This window comes from Natator depressus, chromosome 3 (genome assembly GCF_965152275.1).
Source record: "Natator depressus isolate rNatDep1 chromosome 3, rNatDep2.hap1, whole genome shotgun sequence".
In the NCBI taxonomy this organism is placed as follows: domain Eukaryota; kingdom Metazoa; phylum Chordata; order Testudines; family Cheloniidae; genus Natator; species Natator depressus.
Window position 1 is genome coordinate 151,631,874 of NC_134236.1, and position 13,054 is coordinate 151,644,927.

Here is a 13,054-nt window from a genome sequence, read left to right on the forward strand (position 1 = left end):
AACCACCTGAATCAGTCCACTTAAACAAAACAGCAAGTCCCACCTTTCAGTGCTTCGTAGTCGTGTGGCTAATACCGAACCGGGATATGCAATGCTACACTGAATAGAGTCTATTTATATGTTGCACAATACATATGTGGAAGAGCTGCACAACCTTTATGGCAGAAGAGAAAGTGAAATCAAGATATTTGTCACTGTCCAAGATACCAAGGAGCGTGAGAAAGATATGTCCTCAAACTGTCAGATAGTATCGGGGTTAGCAACGTGTCCGTACACAGACACAAGCGTCCATGATAAAAATTTTGAGGTCCATGGTAATTTTTCAAAAAATTTAATGACTGAATGATATAACCCCCTTCAATGTCCGTCACTAAGTACTGTAATTTTGTCAAGTGTATTGCACAACATGGTGGTGCTGAGCCCTGGATACTATAAATGATTGTCTATCTAATAAGGAAGAAATCAATCTATATTTAATTCAGGGAGAAAGACAGCAATTTTCATGTGGTCCTCCCTGTTAAACGCTTCAGCAGGACCAATACCATCAATGTGGCCACTGAATGCCACTCAAGCACCTCGCTTGAGTGGCATTCAGTCTAAAAAGCAAGAAGTATCTAAAGCAACTCGGGGAGGAAAGAGAGCATATGAAGCATTATGCTATTTAGTGACCTACCACCAAATAAGAATTGGACAATACTACAAAAGTGACACATGATACAAAATTCCAAGCAATAGTGCAAGACCCTTTCCCAGGAAAGTGTTTTGTGTGTTCTATCTGTCTCTGAAAGGCAACTCTCAGATTTCTTTTCACACATCAGTTGGCTGCCCAGATAGCGAGTGTGAAAAATCGGGACGGGGGTGGGGAGTAACAGGAGCCTATATCAGAAAAAGCCCCAAATATCAGGACTGTCCCTATAAAATCGGGACATCTGGTCACCCTACATGTCAGTGCCTGTATATAGTAGCTTGTTATGACAATAAACATTTGATTTGGAAATGATAGATTCCAGCATGATGGAACATAGTCTAGCCTAGAATTTGTGACTGGAGTTACCACTGTTGTTAGTTGTCCAACACAACAAACTTGTTTCTCATTAAATAATAAACTTGAGGAATCATGATTTATCAGCATATCAAGATGCAACATAAATTGTTGTTCTAAAATGTCATCATATTGAATCAAAATGTCATCACATATCTGAAAAGGATATTTCATGGAATCTGAAAATGGTTAAAAATAGGATAAAGTAGGTTGCATTTTAGAACTCTATGAATAATATTTAACCTATGGGAAATGCTAGTTTTGTCTTGCCCTAGATTGTGGATTTCGGAGAAGTTAAATATTAATGAAGTGAAGAGAAAGTAGAGAGGAACAACCACAACTTTTTTTCTCAAACTGATAGAGAACAAAAGGAAAGCCAAATATTGCACTAGCAGGTAGAACAAAGGCATACTGAAAATCAGTTGAAATTAGAAATGTTGCTCCCTTAACAAACAAACAAACAAACCAAAAAACGGATTACCATATATCTTCCTGCAAAATATTGTAACAGAACAATTAAAGCTCACAGAGTGTAAATTTGTAATGTATGTATATTTTTATTGCAGAAGTTTCCAAGTCACAAGAGAGCTACCATCCAGTGGTACAATCCTTTTACTGTATGAGTGTTACAGAATATATGCTGAGCATGAAGAAAAATTACAATCTTTATAAAACACAAAGTTTGAATATCACTTAAAAATATCCTCATTTCGTCCTGCATATGAACGTAGACCCCAAACCTGCAAACACTCATGCATGAGCTTAACTTTACTATCATGAAAAATTCCTTTGACTTATATGGGACTATTCAGGGCAGTAAAGTTAAGCATGTGTGTAAGCATTTGCTGGATTGGGGTTGCAGAGTATAGTTCACCTGTCTTATCTTGTTATTAAATAAGTGGGAGGAATGGCCCTGCTTCCTTGCCTTTCTTAATTATTGGCAATGCAAAGAATATTATTCAAAACAGATAAGTGAATTAAAAAAAAATAAGGCCATAAGAGCAAAACTGAAAGACAAAATAATTTGGTATGATACAGGTTGCAAATATATATAAATTAAAGAGGAAAAATAAAATGAAACTGTATTAAAAAATTTGAAACCTAGGAAATGTCAAGTTGAGGCAAAATTTAAAAAACAGACACAAAAATTGGAAAGTACTGTTAAGGTATCCCAAGCATTCCATGCTGTGTATTAGATGGGTACCATATTTCCCTACTTTGCTTTTGATAGTTGCCCTGTTTCTCTGACAGGCTTTAGTGGGTGTGCTAGACAGGGGCCATTCTGTGCAGGTGTGCCAGAAAGAGGCAAGAGCAGCAGGAACTTTGTCTCTACTATCTAGTATACTTGCATAGGGGACAGCCTTAATGTGGCTGCCACCACTTCAGAAACTGGGCATGTCTATACTGCCATGCAGTGCAGTGTATGAATAGCCGTGTGCACCAAAGTGCTGTACTATAACTCGCCCCATGTGGATAATGTGGGCATGAGCTGAAAGATCCCTAGTTCACTATATGGTGCTGCTTGCACAGATTTTATTGCAGGTGTGAAGCCCTGGTTAGTTTCCTTTGCTTCATATAGCAGTCAAAGAAAGAAAAATATGATTAAAATAGGAAAATGTGATTTTAAATCCACAAAAACTGACTGGGGACTCATGAGCAAGTATATTACTTGAAAGTACTTTTGACTAATATTTTAAAATTGATTTCAAGTTGACAATGGTCCTTTAATGTTGTTTAGGGACCACTTTTTGACTTCAGGCTTGGGACAAAATGTATGGTTATAGTTAGAATATTTTTGATTTATTTATTAAGCACTGTTACCTTTGATATTCGTACATCACCTTCTGATCTTTGGGTAGGAGGTAGTCCATAAATATTCTTATTTTAAATTATTGTTTTTGGGCCAGACCAGGCCTTAGAGGGCATGTGGAGAGGATGGACCCTACATAATTAAAGGATACTAGGAATGTGAGGGTGCGGTGGTGCTGCACTAAAAAATTGCAGGCAGAGGAAGTATATGATTAAAGCTTACTGCCCTGATTCTGCTTCCTTCCAAAAGTTAGGGAAAGGATCTCTGCAAACCTCTCTATACAAGAGCTGTGAGTGGGGTCTAAAGAAGAAGCATGTTGTGTATGATTTTGCCTGGGGATATAGCTCACACCACATGCCCTATTCCCTCTGTGGGCAGAAACACTAAACAGGGAGAGACTGTGGAGTATAGTAGTTCACAATACAGGAAAGCAGTAATGCTGCCTTTGCAATGACTGTGAAAGTTGCACCTGAGCATTTACTCTGTTGGGCAGAATTTGGTCCATCAAATGTGCACATTTCTGGTGGTTAATTAAAGAGGGATCATTCAACCTGACAACAGAACAAGTCAGAAAATCGGTTGGCCCTGGGCACATGCTTGGCCTGATAAACCCAGGGTTGTAAATTCAATCCTTGAGGGGGCCATTTAGGGATCTGGGGCAAAAATTGGAGATTGGTCCTGCTTTGAGCAGGGGTTGGACTAGATGATCTCCTGAGGTCCCTTCCAACCCTGATATTCTATGATCTAACCCTCAGACAGTGGAGCACCTACAGGCACAGCAGGAGTTTTCCTCATGGGAAGAGAGGGCTTCTAAGGCTATAGGGGCCATGGTTAGGGAGCAAGTTAGGGGAACGGACAGTGACCTGGCTGGGGCGGAGTTGTGGGAAGGGGTCAGTGGCAGAAAATGAGCGTTCAGAGACCAGGTACCGGGCCCTAGTGCGGCAAGTTAGGGCGCTGTGGATCGCCAAGCGGGGTGGCATCAGAGACAGCAGAGCAGCTGCAAGCGCCTACAGCGTGGCTCCCACCCCACCCGATGGGGCCGGGGGCGCGCGAAGACTGCTCTGGCTGGGTCGCGCGCCAACGATTCTCTCCATAACGGTCTAGTCAGCGGTTGCGGCCGCCCCACCCTCTTCCATGTACCCTGCCGCAGCGCTGTCTAGTCCCGGCGCTCGAGCCTGGGAGCAGCGACGGCATCTTCGGGTTTCGGAAGGTGGAGGGATCCGACGGAACTCATTTCTCTCTCGTCTTGGGAGGGAAACCGTCGGCGCTTGGCTGAGGAGGTGAGTGTCCCGTTTCTCTCGAGAGGTCCGGCAAGTTGCTCGGCACAGGGCCGAGCCAGGTCAGTGAAGGGGGCGGCCTGCGGTAGGGGAGGAGAGGCCGTCACCCACCTGCTCCTCCAGAAGGAGGCGCAAGAGACCGGACACCTCCTGAAAGCAAAGGGAGAGAAAGTTAAGAGCCAGTCATACCCTCCCTCCAGAAACCGGCCACCCTCAGTGCCCGGCCCCGGAGGGAGAGTGTGAGACCGACAGCAGGAGGCCGCAAGAGACGCCGTTGTCTGTACGCATCACACCCAAACACAGAGCCCGGTCTGGGCGTGGTGGACAAGGCTGAGGCGCCCGCCCGCTTCTAATATTCGGGCAAGACAGCAAAGCCAACCGTTTTCCTCGGGGAAGGCGGAGAGCGCTTCCGCTCCCCTCAGGAGATGGGGAAAACTAAAGAGAGCCCAACCGAGCTGCAGGGATGAGGGAAAAGGGAGACCCCGACTCCCCCATTGACGGGAGGGGGCCTCCAAGGGGCGGGGAGGAGAGAAACCAACGCATTCGTCTCCGTAGCAATAGAGGGGCCGCCACTCCCTCTAGCTCCAAGGTAGGGAGAGAGTGGATGAAATCCTGTCTCCATTGAAGTCGTCAGGGTTTTGCCACTGACGTCAGTTGGCCAAAGTTTCACCAACTTCCCCAGCCCTGTGGGGAGGGAGGCGCACTAACGCCCTGAATCTAGAGGGAGAGAGAGACTTACCGAAACAGCCGTAGAGAAAGAGAGCAACTGAGAGTCGTACAATTACCCCAGCCACCACTGGAGGTGGAAGAAAAGAGAGATTGATGCCTTCCAGCCCCTGAAAGTGGGCAGGGGGAGATGAAGAGACTGACTCCAACTTCAGTAAGAGAGGGCAAAGGTGGCTTTTTTGCCATATTAGCACTTCAGGGTTTTGGAGTCTGCTAGTGGTTGGTTTGGCCACTTACATATACCAGGGCTGGTCTATTTGATATTCAGGCTGCAACAGACCCCCAAGTAACTGCTTGGCAGCCCAGAATATCAAGAGAACTGATGCTATATCTCTTCCTCCCTCCTCTGACACATCCCTGTGCCAGATGCTGCAAGACTGTGCATGTCCTGGGTGTTGCAATTCATGGGTGGAAAGACCTGGCATTATAGCATAAAAGGAAGAAACAATTCCTTCAGGATTGGAGTCAGACTCCCCACTGTCATGGAAAAGAAATCCTGACCCCCTACTCCCTAAGGAAGAGGCCATCCTGTGATCCCTAAGAAAGAGACTGACCCTAACCCCTGAAGAAGGAAGAGCATGATTGCACCTTTCCCTTGCTCCAGGCAGCATAGGCAGGGCATATACTGACACCCACCCTCAGGGGAGAGGAAGTAAAAATTTCCATTCAGGGGTGCTGGAACAAATTTTTTAGGGGGGGTGCTGAAAGTGATTGTACAAACTGTGCATCCTGTAAATGATGGAAGCCGTGCATCGGGTTGCTATTATTACTTCAAGCCAGGAGGTGTTCCAGGATGTGTTCCATCCCCAGCACCTCCAGTTCCAGCACCCCTACTTCCACTTAGACCCTGTATGTAGTGAGCACACCCATGACCCTGTAGTGAAAGATATATAAATACTCCCCTTCAGGAATAAGGGGAGATAGACCTACCTTCCGGATTCTAGGGTGTAGACAGACTGACCAATCTCAACCCTAGCCTCAAAGAGAAAGAGGGATACTGATGACCCTGGCATTAGGGACAGACAGTGAGACAGTTGCAGGAAGAGAGACAAAAATGTGGCTCTGTGCTCCTTCCTCCTAGCTCAGGGAAGCAATGAAGAGGAGTGACCATCTCCCCTGCACCCTGTTGGGGGTGGGGAGAGATCCATCAATCTCTCTCCCATCTATAGGAGAAAAGAGATCAAATGAGGTTACCCTCCAGTCCTTGCCCAAGTCAGAGAGAGACTGCCGCTCCTCCTCCCTAATATAAGGTGTGGAGGAGGTAGATAGATACGTTGGCTCTTGGGAGTGGGATAGGGAAGAAAGTGAGAGCGTGTGTATAAGAGACCAAACAGTTGATCTGGACCCCAGTGAGAGAGAGACTGATCCTTTGGTTCCAAGGGGACTGATGAGGGAGACTAACCCACTCCTACACATCTGGGCACTAGGGGAAGACACTATCTGAGATCTTCAGCTTCATGGGGAGGGGATAGAGAGAGAAATAAACTAGCTAGTCCATTCTAGTGGCAGGTTCAGGTGAGAAAGATTTAACTCTTATCCAACGACCAGCCTTACACTGAGAAAGATCACTGATCCATTCCCCTCAGATACAGATGAGGTGTACTCCCATCCTTAGACAGGGGGAAAGACTGAAATGGATACATTATCTGAAACATAAGGATAAAGATTGGGTGTGGGGCAAGGAGCTGAACTATAATCATGGGGTTAGGACTTCTCCCTTCTGATTTTTCTGCATCAGGATTTTTTTTTTAAATTTTCCCATCTCAGGATTTTTCTTTCAAGAAAGAAAAACAACTTTGGTTCCGGAGGAGGTGATTGTATGTTAGATTCCATAGAACCTCTCAAGGACTGCTGTGTCAAGATCTTTATTTTCAAATTACTCTCTGTACAATGGCATTCTTCACAAGTTTTTTCTACTGTCTAAAGCCCCCATCACTACAGTATTTAAATGCATCACAATCTTTATTTTGTCACAGCTGCACCTGTATTCCCCCTCTGTTGTCCCTCCAGGGTAACCACTTTAGGCTCCAGCCATCACCTCTCTTGCATAGAGACCTGTAGCTCTCCTCTTCCTGAGTGGGGTTTTTCCAGGCTTCATACTTCCCTGTTTACCCTGATATCCTCAGCAAGCCAGACTGCCTAAACAGGCCGGTGTCTGTGCCTTGCTTTGCTAAGGCTACAAACAGCTGTAATTGCCAACAGTCACAAGTTACCACACAGCTCTTCGTAAGCAAGCACATTTGTTCTTAAGATAAAAGCATCACAGAGAAAATACATTAAACAATAAAAAACGTACAAAGATGCTCATAAAACTTACCAGAGATCATCACTGCCCCCCAGCTCCAACATGGGCTTTGGTAGGAGCCAGTCCTTCAAACCTCACCAAGTGTTCTTTCTATGGTCATCTGCAGCTCAGAACTAGTCTACCCCCCCCCCCGAGGAACAGATAAGTCATTCCTTTGTACAGCTTGGGCCTTTGATTTTGAAACTCTGGGAACAGGTAATTAGCAGACAGTGATCCTCTCCTCAGGGCATAGCTTCAGAAGGCTGGGTTTTTGCATAACCTGAGGTAAGGAATTTGCAGTATTCATGTCCCTCTAGAGCAGTGTTTCCCAAACTTTAACAGCCGGCGAAACCCTTTCACTAAATTAAAAGGAGTACTTGTGGCACCTTAGAGACTAACCAATTTATTTGAGCATAAGCTTTTGTGAGCTACAGCTCACTTCATCGGATGCATACTGTGGAAACTGCAGAAGACATTATATACACAGAGACCATGAAACAATACCTCCTCCCACCCCACTCTCCTGCTGGTAATAGCTTATCTAAAGTGATCACTCTCCTTACAATGTGTATGATAATCAAGTTGGGCCATTTCCAGCACAAATCCAGGTTTTCTCACCCTCCACCTCCCCACACACAAACTCACTCTCCTGCTGGTAATAGCCCATCCAAAGTGACCACTCTCTTTACAATGTGTATGATAATCAAGGTGGGCCATTTCCAGCACAAATCCAGGTTTTCTCACACACCCCCCTTCCAAAAACCACACACACAAACTTACTCTCCTGCTGGTAATAGCTTATCCAAAGTGACCACTCTCCTTACAATGTGTATGAAAATCAAGGTGGGCCATTTCCAGCACAAATCCAGGTTTTCTCACCCCCCCGCCCCACAAACTCACTCTCCTGCTGGTAATAGCTTATCCAAAGTGACCACTCTCCCTACAATGTGCCTAACGCCCCTACTCTACTTGCGCTATATTGATGACATCTCCATCATCTGGACCCATGGAAAAGAAGCCCTTGAGGAATTCCACCATGTTTTCAACAATTTCCATCCCACCATCAACCTCAGCCTGGTCCAGTCCACACAAGAGATCCACTTCCTGGACACTACAGTGCTAATAAACAATGGTCACATAAACACCACCCTATACCGGAAACCTACTGACCGCTATTCCTACCTACATGCCTCCAGCTTTCACCCTGACCACAGCACACGATCCATCGTCTACAGCCAAGCTCTGCGATACAACCGCATTTGCTCCAACCCCTCAGACAGAGACAAACACCTACAAGATCTCTATCAAGCATTCTTACAGCTACAATACCCACCTGCGGAAGTGAAGAAACAGATTGATAGAGCCAGAAGAGTTCCCAGAAGTCACCTACTACAGGACAGGCCTAACAAAGAAAATAACAGAACGCCACAGCCGTCACCTTCAGCCCCCAACTAAAACCCCTCCAACGCATTATTAAGGATCTACAACCTATCCTGAAGGATGACCCAACACTCTTACAAATCTTGGGAGACAGGCCAGTCCTTGCCTATAGACAGCCCCCCAGCCTGAAGCAAATACTCACCAACAACCACGTACCACACAACAGAACCACTAACCCAGGAACCTATCCTTGCAACAAAGCCCGTTGCCAACTGTGCCCACATATCTATTCAGGGGACACCATCACAGGGCCTAATAACATCAGCCACACTATCAGAGGCTCGTTCACCTGCACATCCACCAATGTGATATATGCCATCATGTGCCAGCAATGCCCCTCTGCCATGTACATTGGTCAAACTGGACAGTCTCTACGTAAAAGAATAAATGGACACAAATCAGATGTCAAGAATTATAACATTCATAAACCAGTCGGAGAACACTTCAGTCTCTCTGGTCACGCAATTACAGACATGAAGGTCGCTATCTTACAACAAAAAAACTTCAAATCCAGACTCCAGCGAGAAACTGCTGAATTGGAATTCATTTGCAAATTGGATATTGTTAATTTAGGCTTAAATAGAGACTGGGAGTGGCTAAGTCATTATGCAAGGTAGCCTATTCCCCCTTGTTTTTTCCTAACCTCCCCCCCCCCGACGTTCTGGTTAAACTTGGATTTATGCTGGAAATGGCCCACGTTGATTATCATGCAAATTTAGGGAGAGTGGTCACTTTGGATGAGCTATTACCAGCAGGAGAGTGAGTTTGTGTGTGTATGGGGGTGGGGGAGTGAGAAAACCTGGATTTGTGCTGGAAATGGCCCACCTTGATTTTCATACACATTGTAAGGAGAGTGGTCACTTTGGATAAGCTATTACCAGCAGGAGAGTGAGTTTGTGTGTGTGGTTTTTGGAAGGGGGGGTGTGTGAGAAAACCTGGATTTGTGCTGGAAATGGCCCACCTTGATTATCATACACATTGTAAAGAGAGTGGTCACTTTGGATGGGCTATTACCAGCAGGAGAGTGAGTTTGTGTGTGGGGGGGTGGAGGGTGAGAAAACCTGGATTTGTGCTGGAAATGGCCCACCTTGATTATCATACACATTGTAAAGAGAGTGGTCACTTTGGATGGGCTATTACCAGCAGGAGAGTGAGTTTGTGTGTGGGGGGGCGGAGGGTGAGAAAACCTGGATTTGTGCTGGAAATGGCCCAACTTGATTATTGTAAGGAGAGTGATCACTTTAGATAAGCTATTACCAGCAGGAGAGTGGGGTGGGAGGAGGTATTGTTTCATGGTCTCTGTGTATATAATGTCTTCTGCAGTTTCCACAGTATGCATCCGATGAAGTGAGCTGTAGCTCACGAAAGCTTTTGCTCAAATAAATTGGTTAGTCTCTAGGGTGCCACAAGTACTCCTTTTCTTTTTGCGAATACAGACTAACACGGCTGTTACTCTGAAACCTTTCACTAAATTGTGAAACCTCATGAACCTCCTCCTAAAAATGAATATTTCCAGGGATTTAAGTTTAAATTTCCTCTGCACTTCACACTCCGTGAGGCTCCTGCTGCTGGACCCCATTGAGCTTGGGCTGCAGGTCCTGCTGACTGCTGAGGTTTGGGGTGCCAGCCCCAACTGCCCCGCCCTGCTCTCCCTGGGGTTCAGGCTGCCGGCTCCCCCACTGATGGGGGCAGGGCTCAGGCTGACAGCCCCAACTGCCCGGCCCCGCTGTCTCTGGGGCTCGGGCTGTCTGCCCTGCAATCGGGTCCCACCTGCTGCCTCCAATGCCTGGGGTCCTCTGGCCACCATTAGTGAAATTTTTCTGGCGAACCCCCTGTAATGTTCTGTGAACCCCTAGGGCTTTGCGAACCCCAGTTTGGGAACCACTGCTCTAGAGATTCCCCAGGCAAACCACTGGTTACTGGTTGAGGAAAAAGTCCATTCTCATCTGGCACATTTTCAGTTTAGTACCTTGAAGCTTATAACACTTCCCAGGGTTCACATCACATCTCCTTTCTAGAAAGAGGGGACATACAGTCGTGGCCCACAATAACACATAGTCTTTGCCTTTAATACAGTTCATGCCAAAGAAACTTAATACAATAAATTTATTCAAAGATATTGTGGAGAATTGCAATGTTTGTCACATCTATCCCTCAACACCCTTGTGAGCTGGGGGTTGTGATGGTGCCTCCCATAAGGCTTTATGGAAATATACTTATGAATGTATATATGACATAACTAGAATGTGTTTTATGCTACATATGCCATGTAACGTATCTCTGTAAAGGGTATGATCTACTGAATCTATTAATCATATTTGTATGCATGTATTATTTTTGTATTCAAAGTTATGAATATTAGCTGCATACTTGTTTGATTCTGAGTAGGTTTTAGTGAAGCAGTTGGTCAGCTTCCTGAGAAGACTATTCTCAATAAGTGTCCAACCAAGAAGCCCTTAAGCCAACAATGAACGTGGAGACACCAATCCACATCTGGGGTTTCCCAGGAATGTGGCTTGGCTGGTAAGGAGCTCAGTCATGCATAGACATGTGACTTGCCCAGGTGACTCTAAAACTCCATTTTGTAGCTGGACTTCACATAGGAGGGAGGAGGGGGGTCTCCACCCACAAGAGAAAGTCTATTTAAACCCCTGGGAGACCCTTCCATTTTGTCTTCAGCTGGCTAAAGAAAGGGCCTCTCCACCCTCAAAGATACCTGAAAGAAACTGGAACAAAGGACAGTAACTACAGGGGGTGTGAGTGATTGCTGGACCCAGACTAGAAGGAGATTAGTCTGTAAAGGGAAGCTTTCTGGAACTGGTGAGGTTTTTATCTGTATTCAGTTTGATTAGACATAGACTTCCATGTTTTATTTTATTTTGCTTGGTAATTCACTTTTTTCTGTCTGTTACTACTTGGTACCACTTAGAGTGTATCAAAGCTCTTGACCTTATTCTTGATATTATTTCTGGAAAACATGTAGTGAATGTTCTACCTTTAAACTTTGATTGGACTGTCTTAAAGGGTTCTATTGATAGTGACAGAATAGCTGTGATGGGACACTCTTTTGGTGCTGCCACAGCCATTGAGGCTCTTAGCAAAGAAGCTAGATTCAAGTGTGGCATTGGTTTGGATGCATGGATGCTTCCTCTAGATCAGTGGTTCCCAAAGCCGGTCCGCTGCTTGTTCATGGAAAGCCCCGGTGCGCCGGACCGGTTTGTTTACCTGCCGTGTCCGCAGGTTCAGTTGATCGCGGCTCCCACTGGCCGCGGTTCACCGCTCCAGGCCAATCGGGGCTGCGGGAAGGGTGGCCAGCACGTCCCTTGACCCGCACCAATTCCCGCAGCCCCCATTGGCTTGGAGCGGTGAACCGGAGCCGGTGGGAGCCGCGATCGGCCAAACCTGCGGACGCGGCAGGTAAACAAACCTGTCTAGCGTGCCAGGGGCTTTCCCTGAACAAGCAGTGGACCAGCTTTGAGAACCACTGCTCTAGGTGATGAAGTTTATGCCAAGGTCCACCAGCCATTGTTGTTTATCAACTCAGAAAAATTCCAGTGGGCTTCAAATGTTCTAAAGATGAAGAAACTTTACTCCACTGGCACAGAAAGAAAAATGATCGCTATCAAGGGATCAGTACATCAGAGTTTTCCAGATTTTACCTTCCTGGTTGGTACCTTTGTTGGAAAGATTTTCAAATTAAAGGGAGAAGTAGACCCAAACATAGCTATAGATATAAGCAACAAAACTTCATTGGCCTTCTTGCAGAAACATTTAGGTCTGGAGAAAGGTTTTGATCAGTGGGACGCTCTCGTAGATGGCGAAGGTCATAATGTCATTCCCGGAATCAACATTGATCTATCCTCAACTCGGCATGAATCACTAGAATGAAGAAACTGATAATACCATGCATACTAAAGCACTTCTTAAGTCTTCACCAAGATCTTACTTAGAAGTATAGTACTGGTGGCCAGCTACTTCCCACAGCTACAGCGTATTTTTTTTTCTTACTTATCAAGACAGTTGACTGTGAGGCAGTCTTATTGCACACTGATAAGAGTTGCAGGGGTTTAAATTCATAACAGCCTATAAACTTATTATTTAAAATACTGTAATAAACTTTTACTTTCTACCAATTAAATACTAAATCATTTATTAGATAGATGTCTGGCTCTAAATTAGGAAAGAAGCAGTGTTGCCTAGTGTTTTACATCAGGCGACTTTCATTCTGGCAAGAGTTTGGGCAAAATGTTTAACCTCTCTGCTCTTCAGCATCTCCATTCTTAAATGGAGAGAATACCTAACCAGTGTATCAGATGCTTTGAGCCCTCCAGCTGTAGAGTGCTACATAAGTACTGAAAAAAAAAAAATTACTAGACTGAAGTTAGCCTGTCTTCAAGAATATCAAACGGGAAGCCCTGATTCAGTTTCTTAAGATTCTGATCCCAAATGGAGATATTTTGTAAAATCCATTTCCA

General features: G+C 45.3%; 1 pseudogene; it reads left to right on the forward strand.

The window, feature by feature from the left end:
• Positions 1-118: 118 nt before the first annotated feature.
• LOC141984542 (platelet-activating factor acetylhydrolase pseudogene) lies at positions 119-12,467 on the forward strand (annotated as a pseudogene).
• Positions 12,468-13,054: the final 587 nt, after the last annotated feature.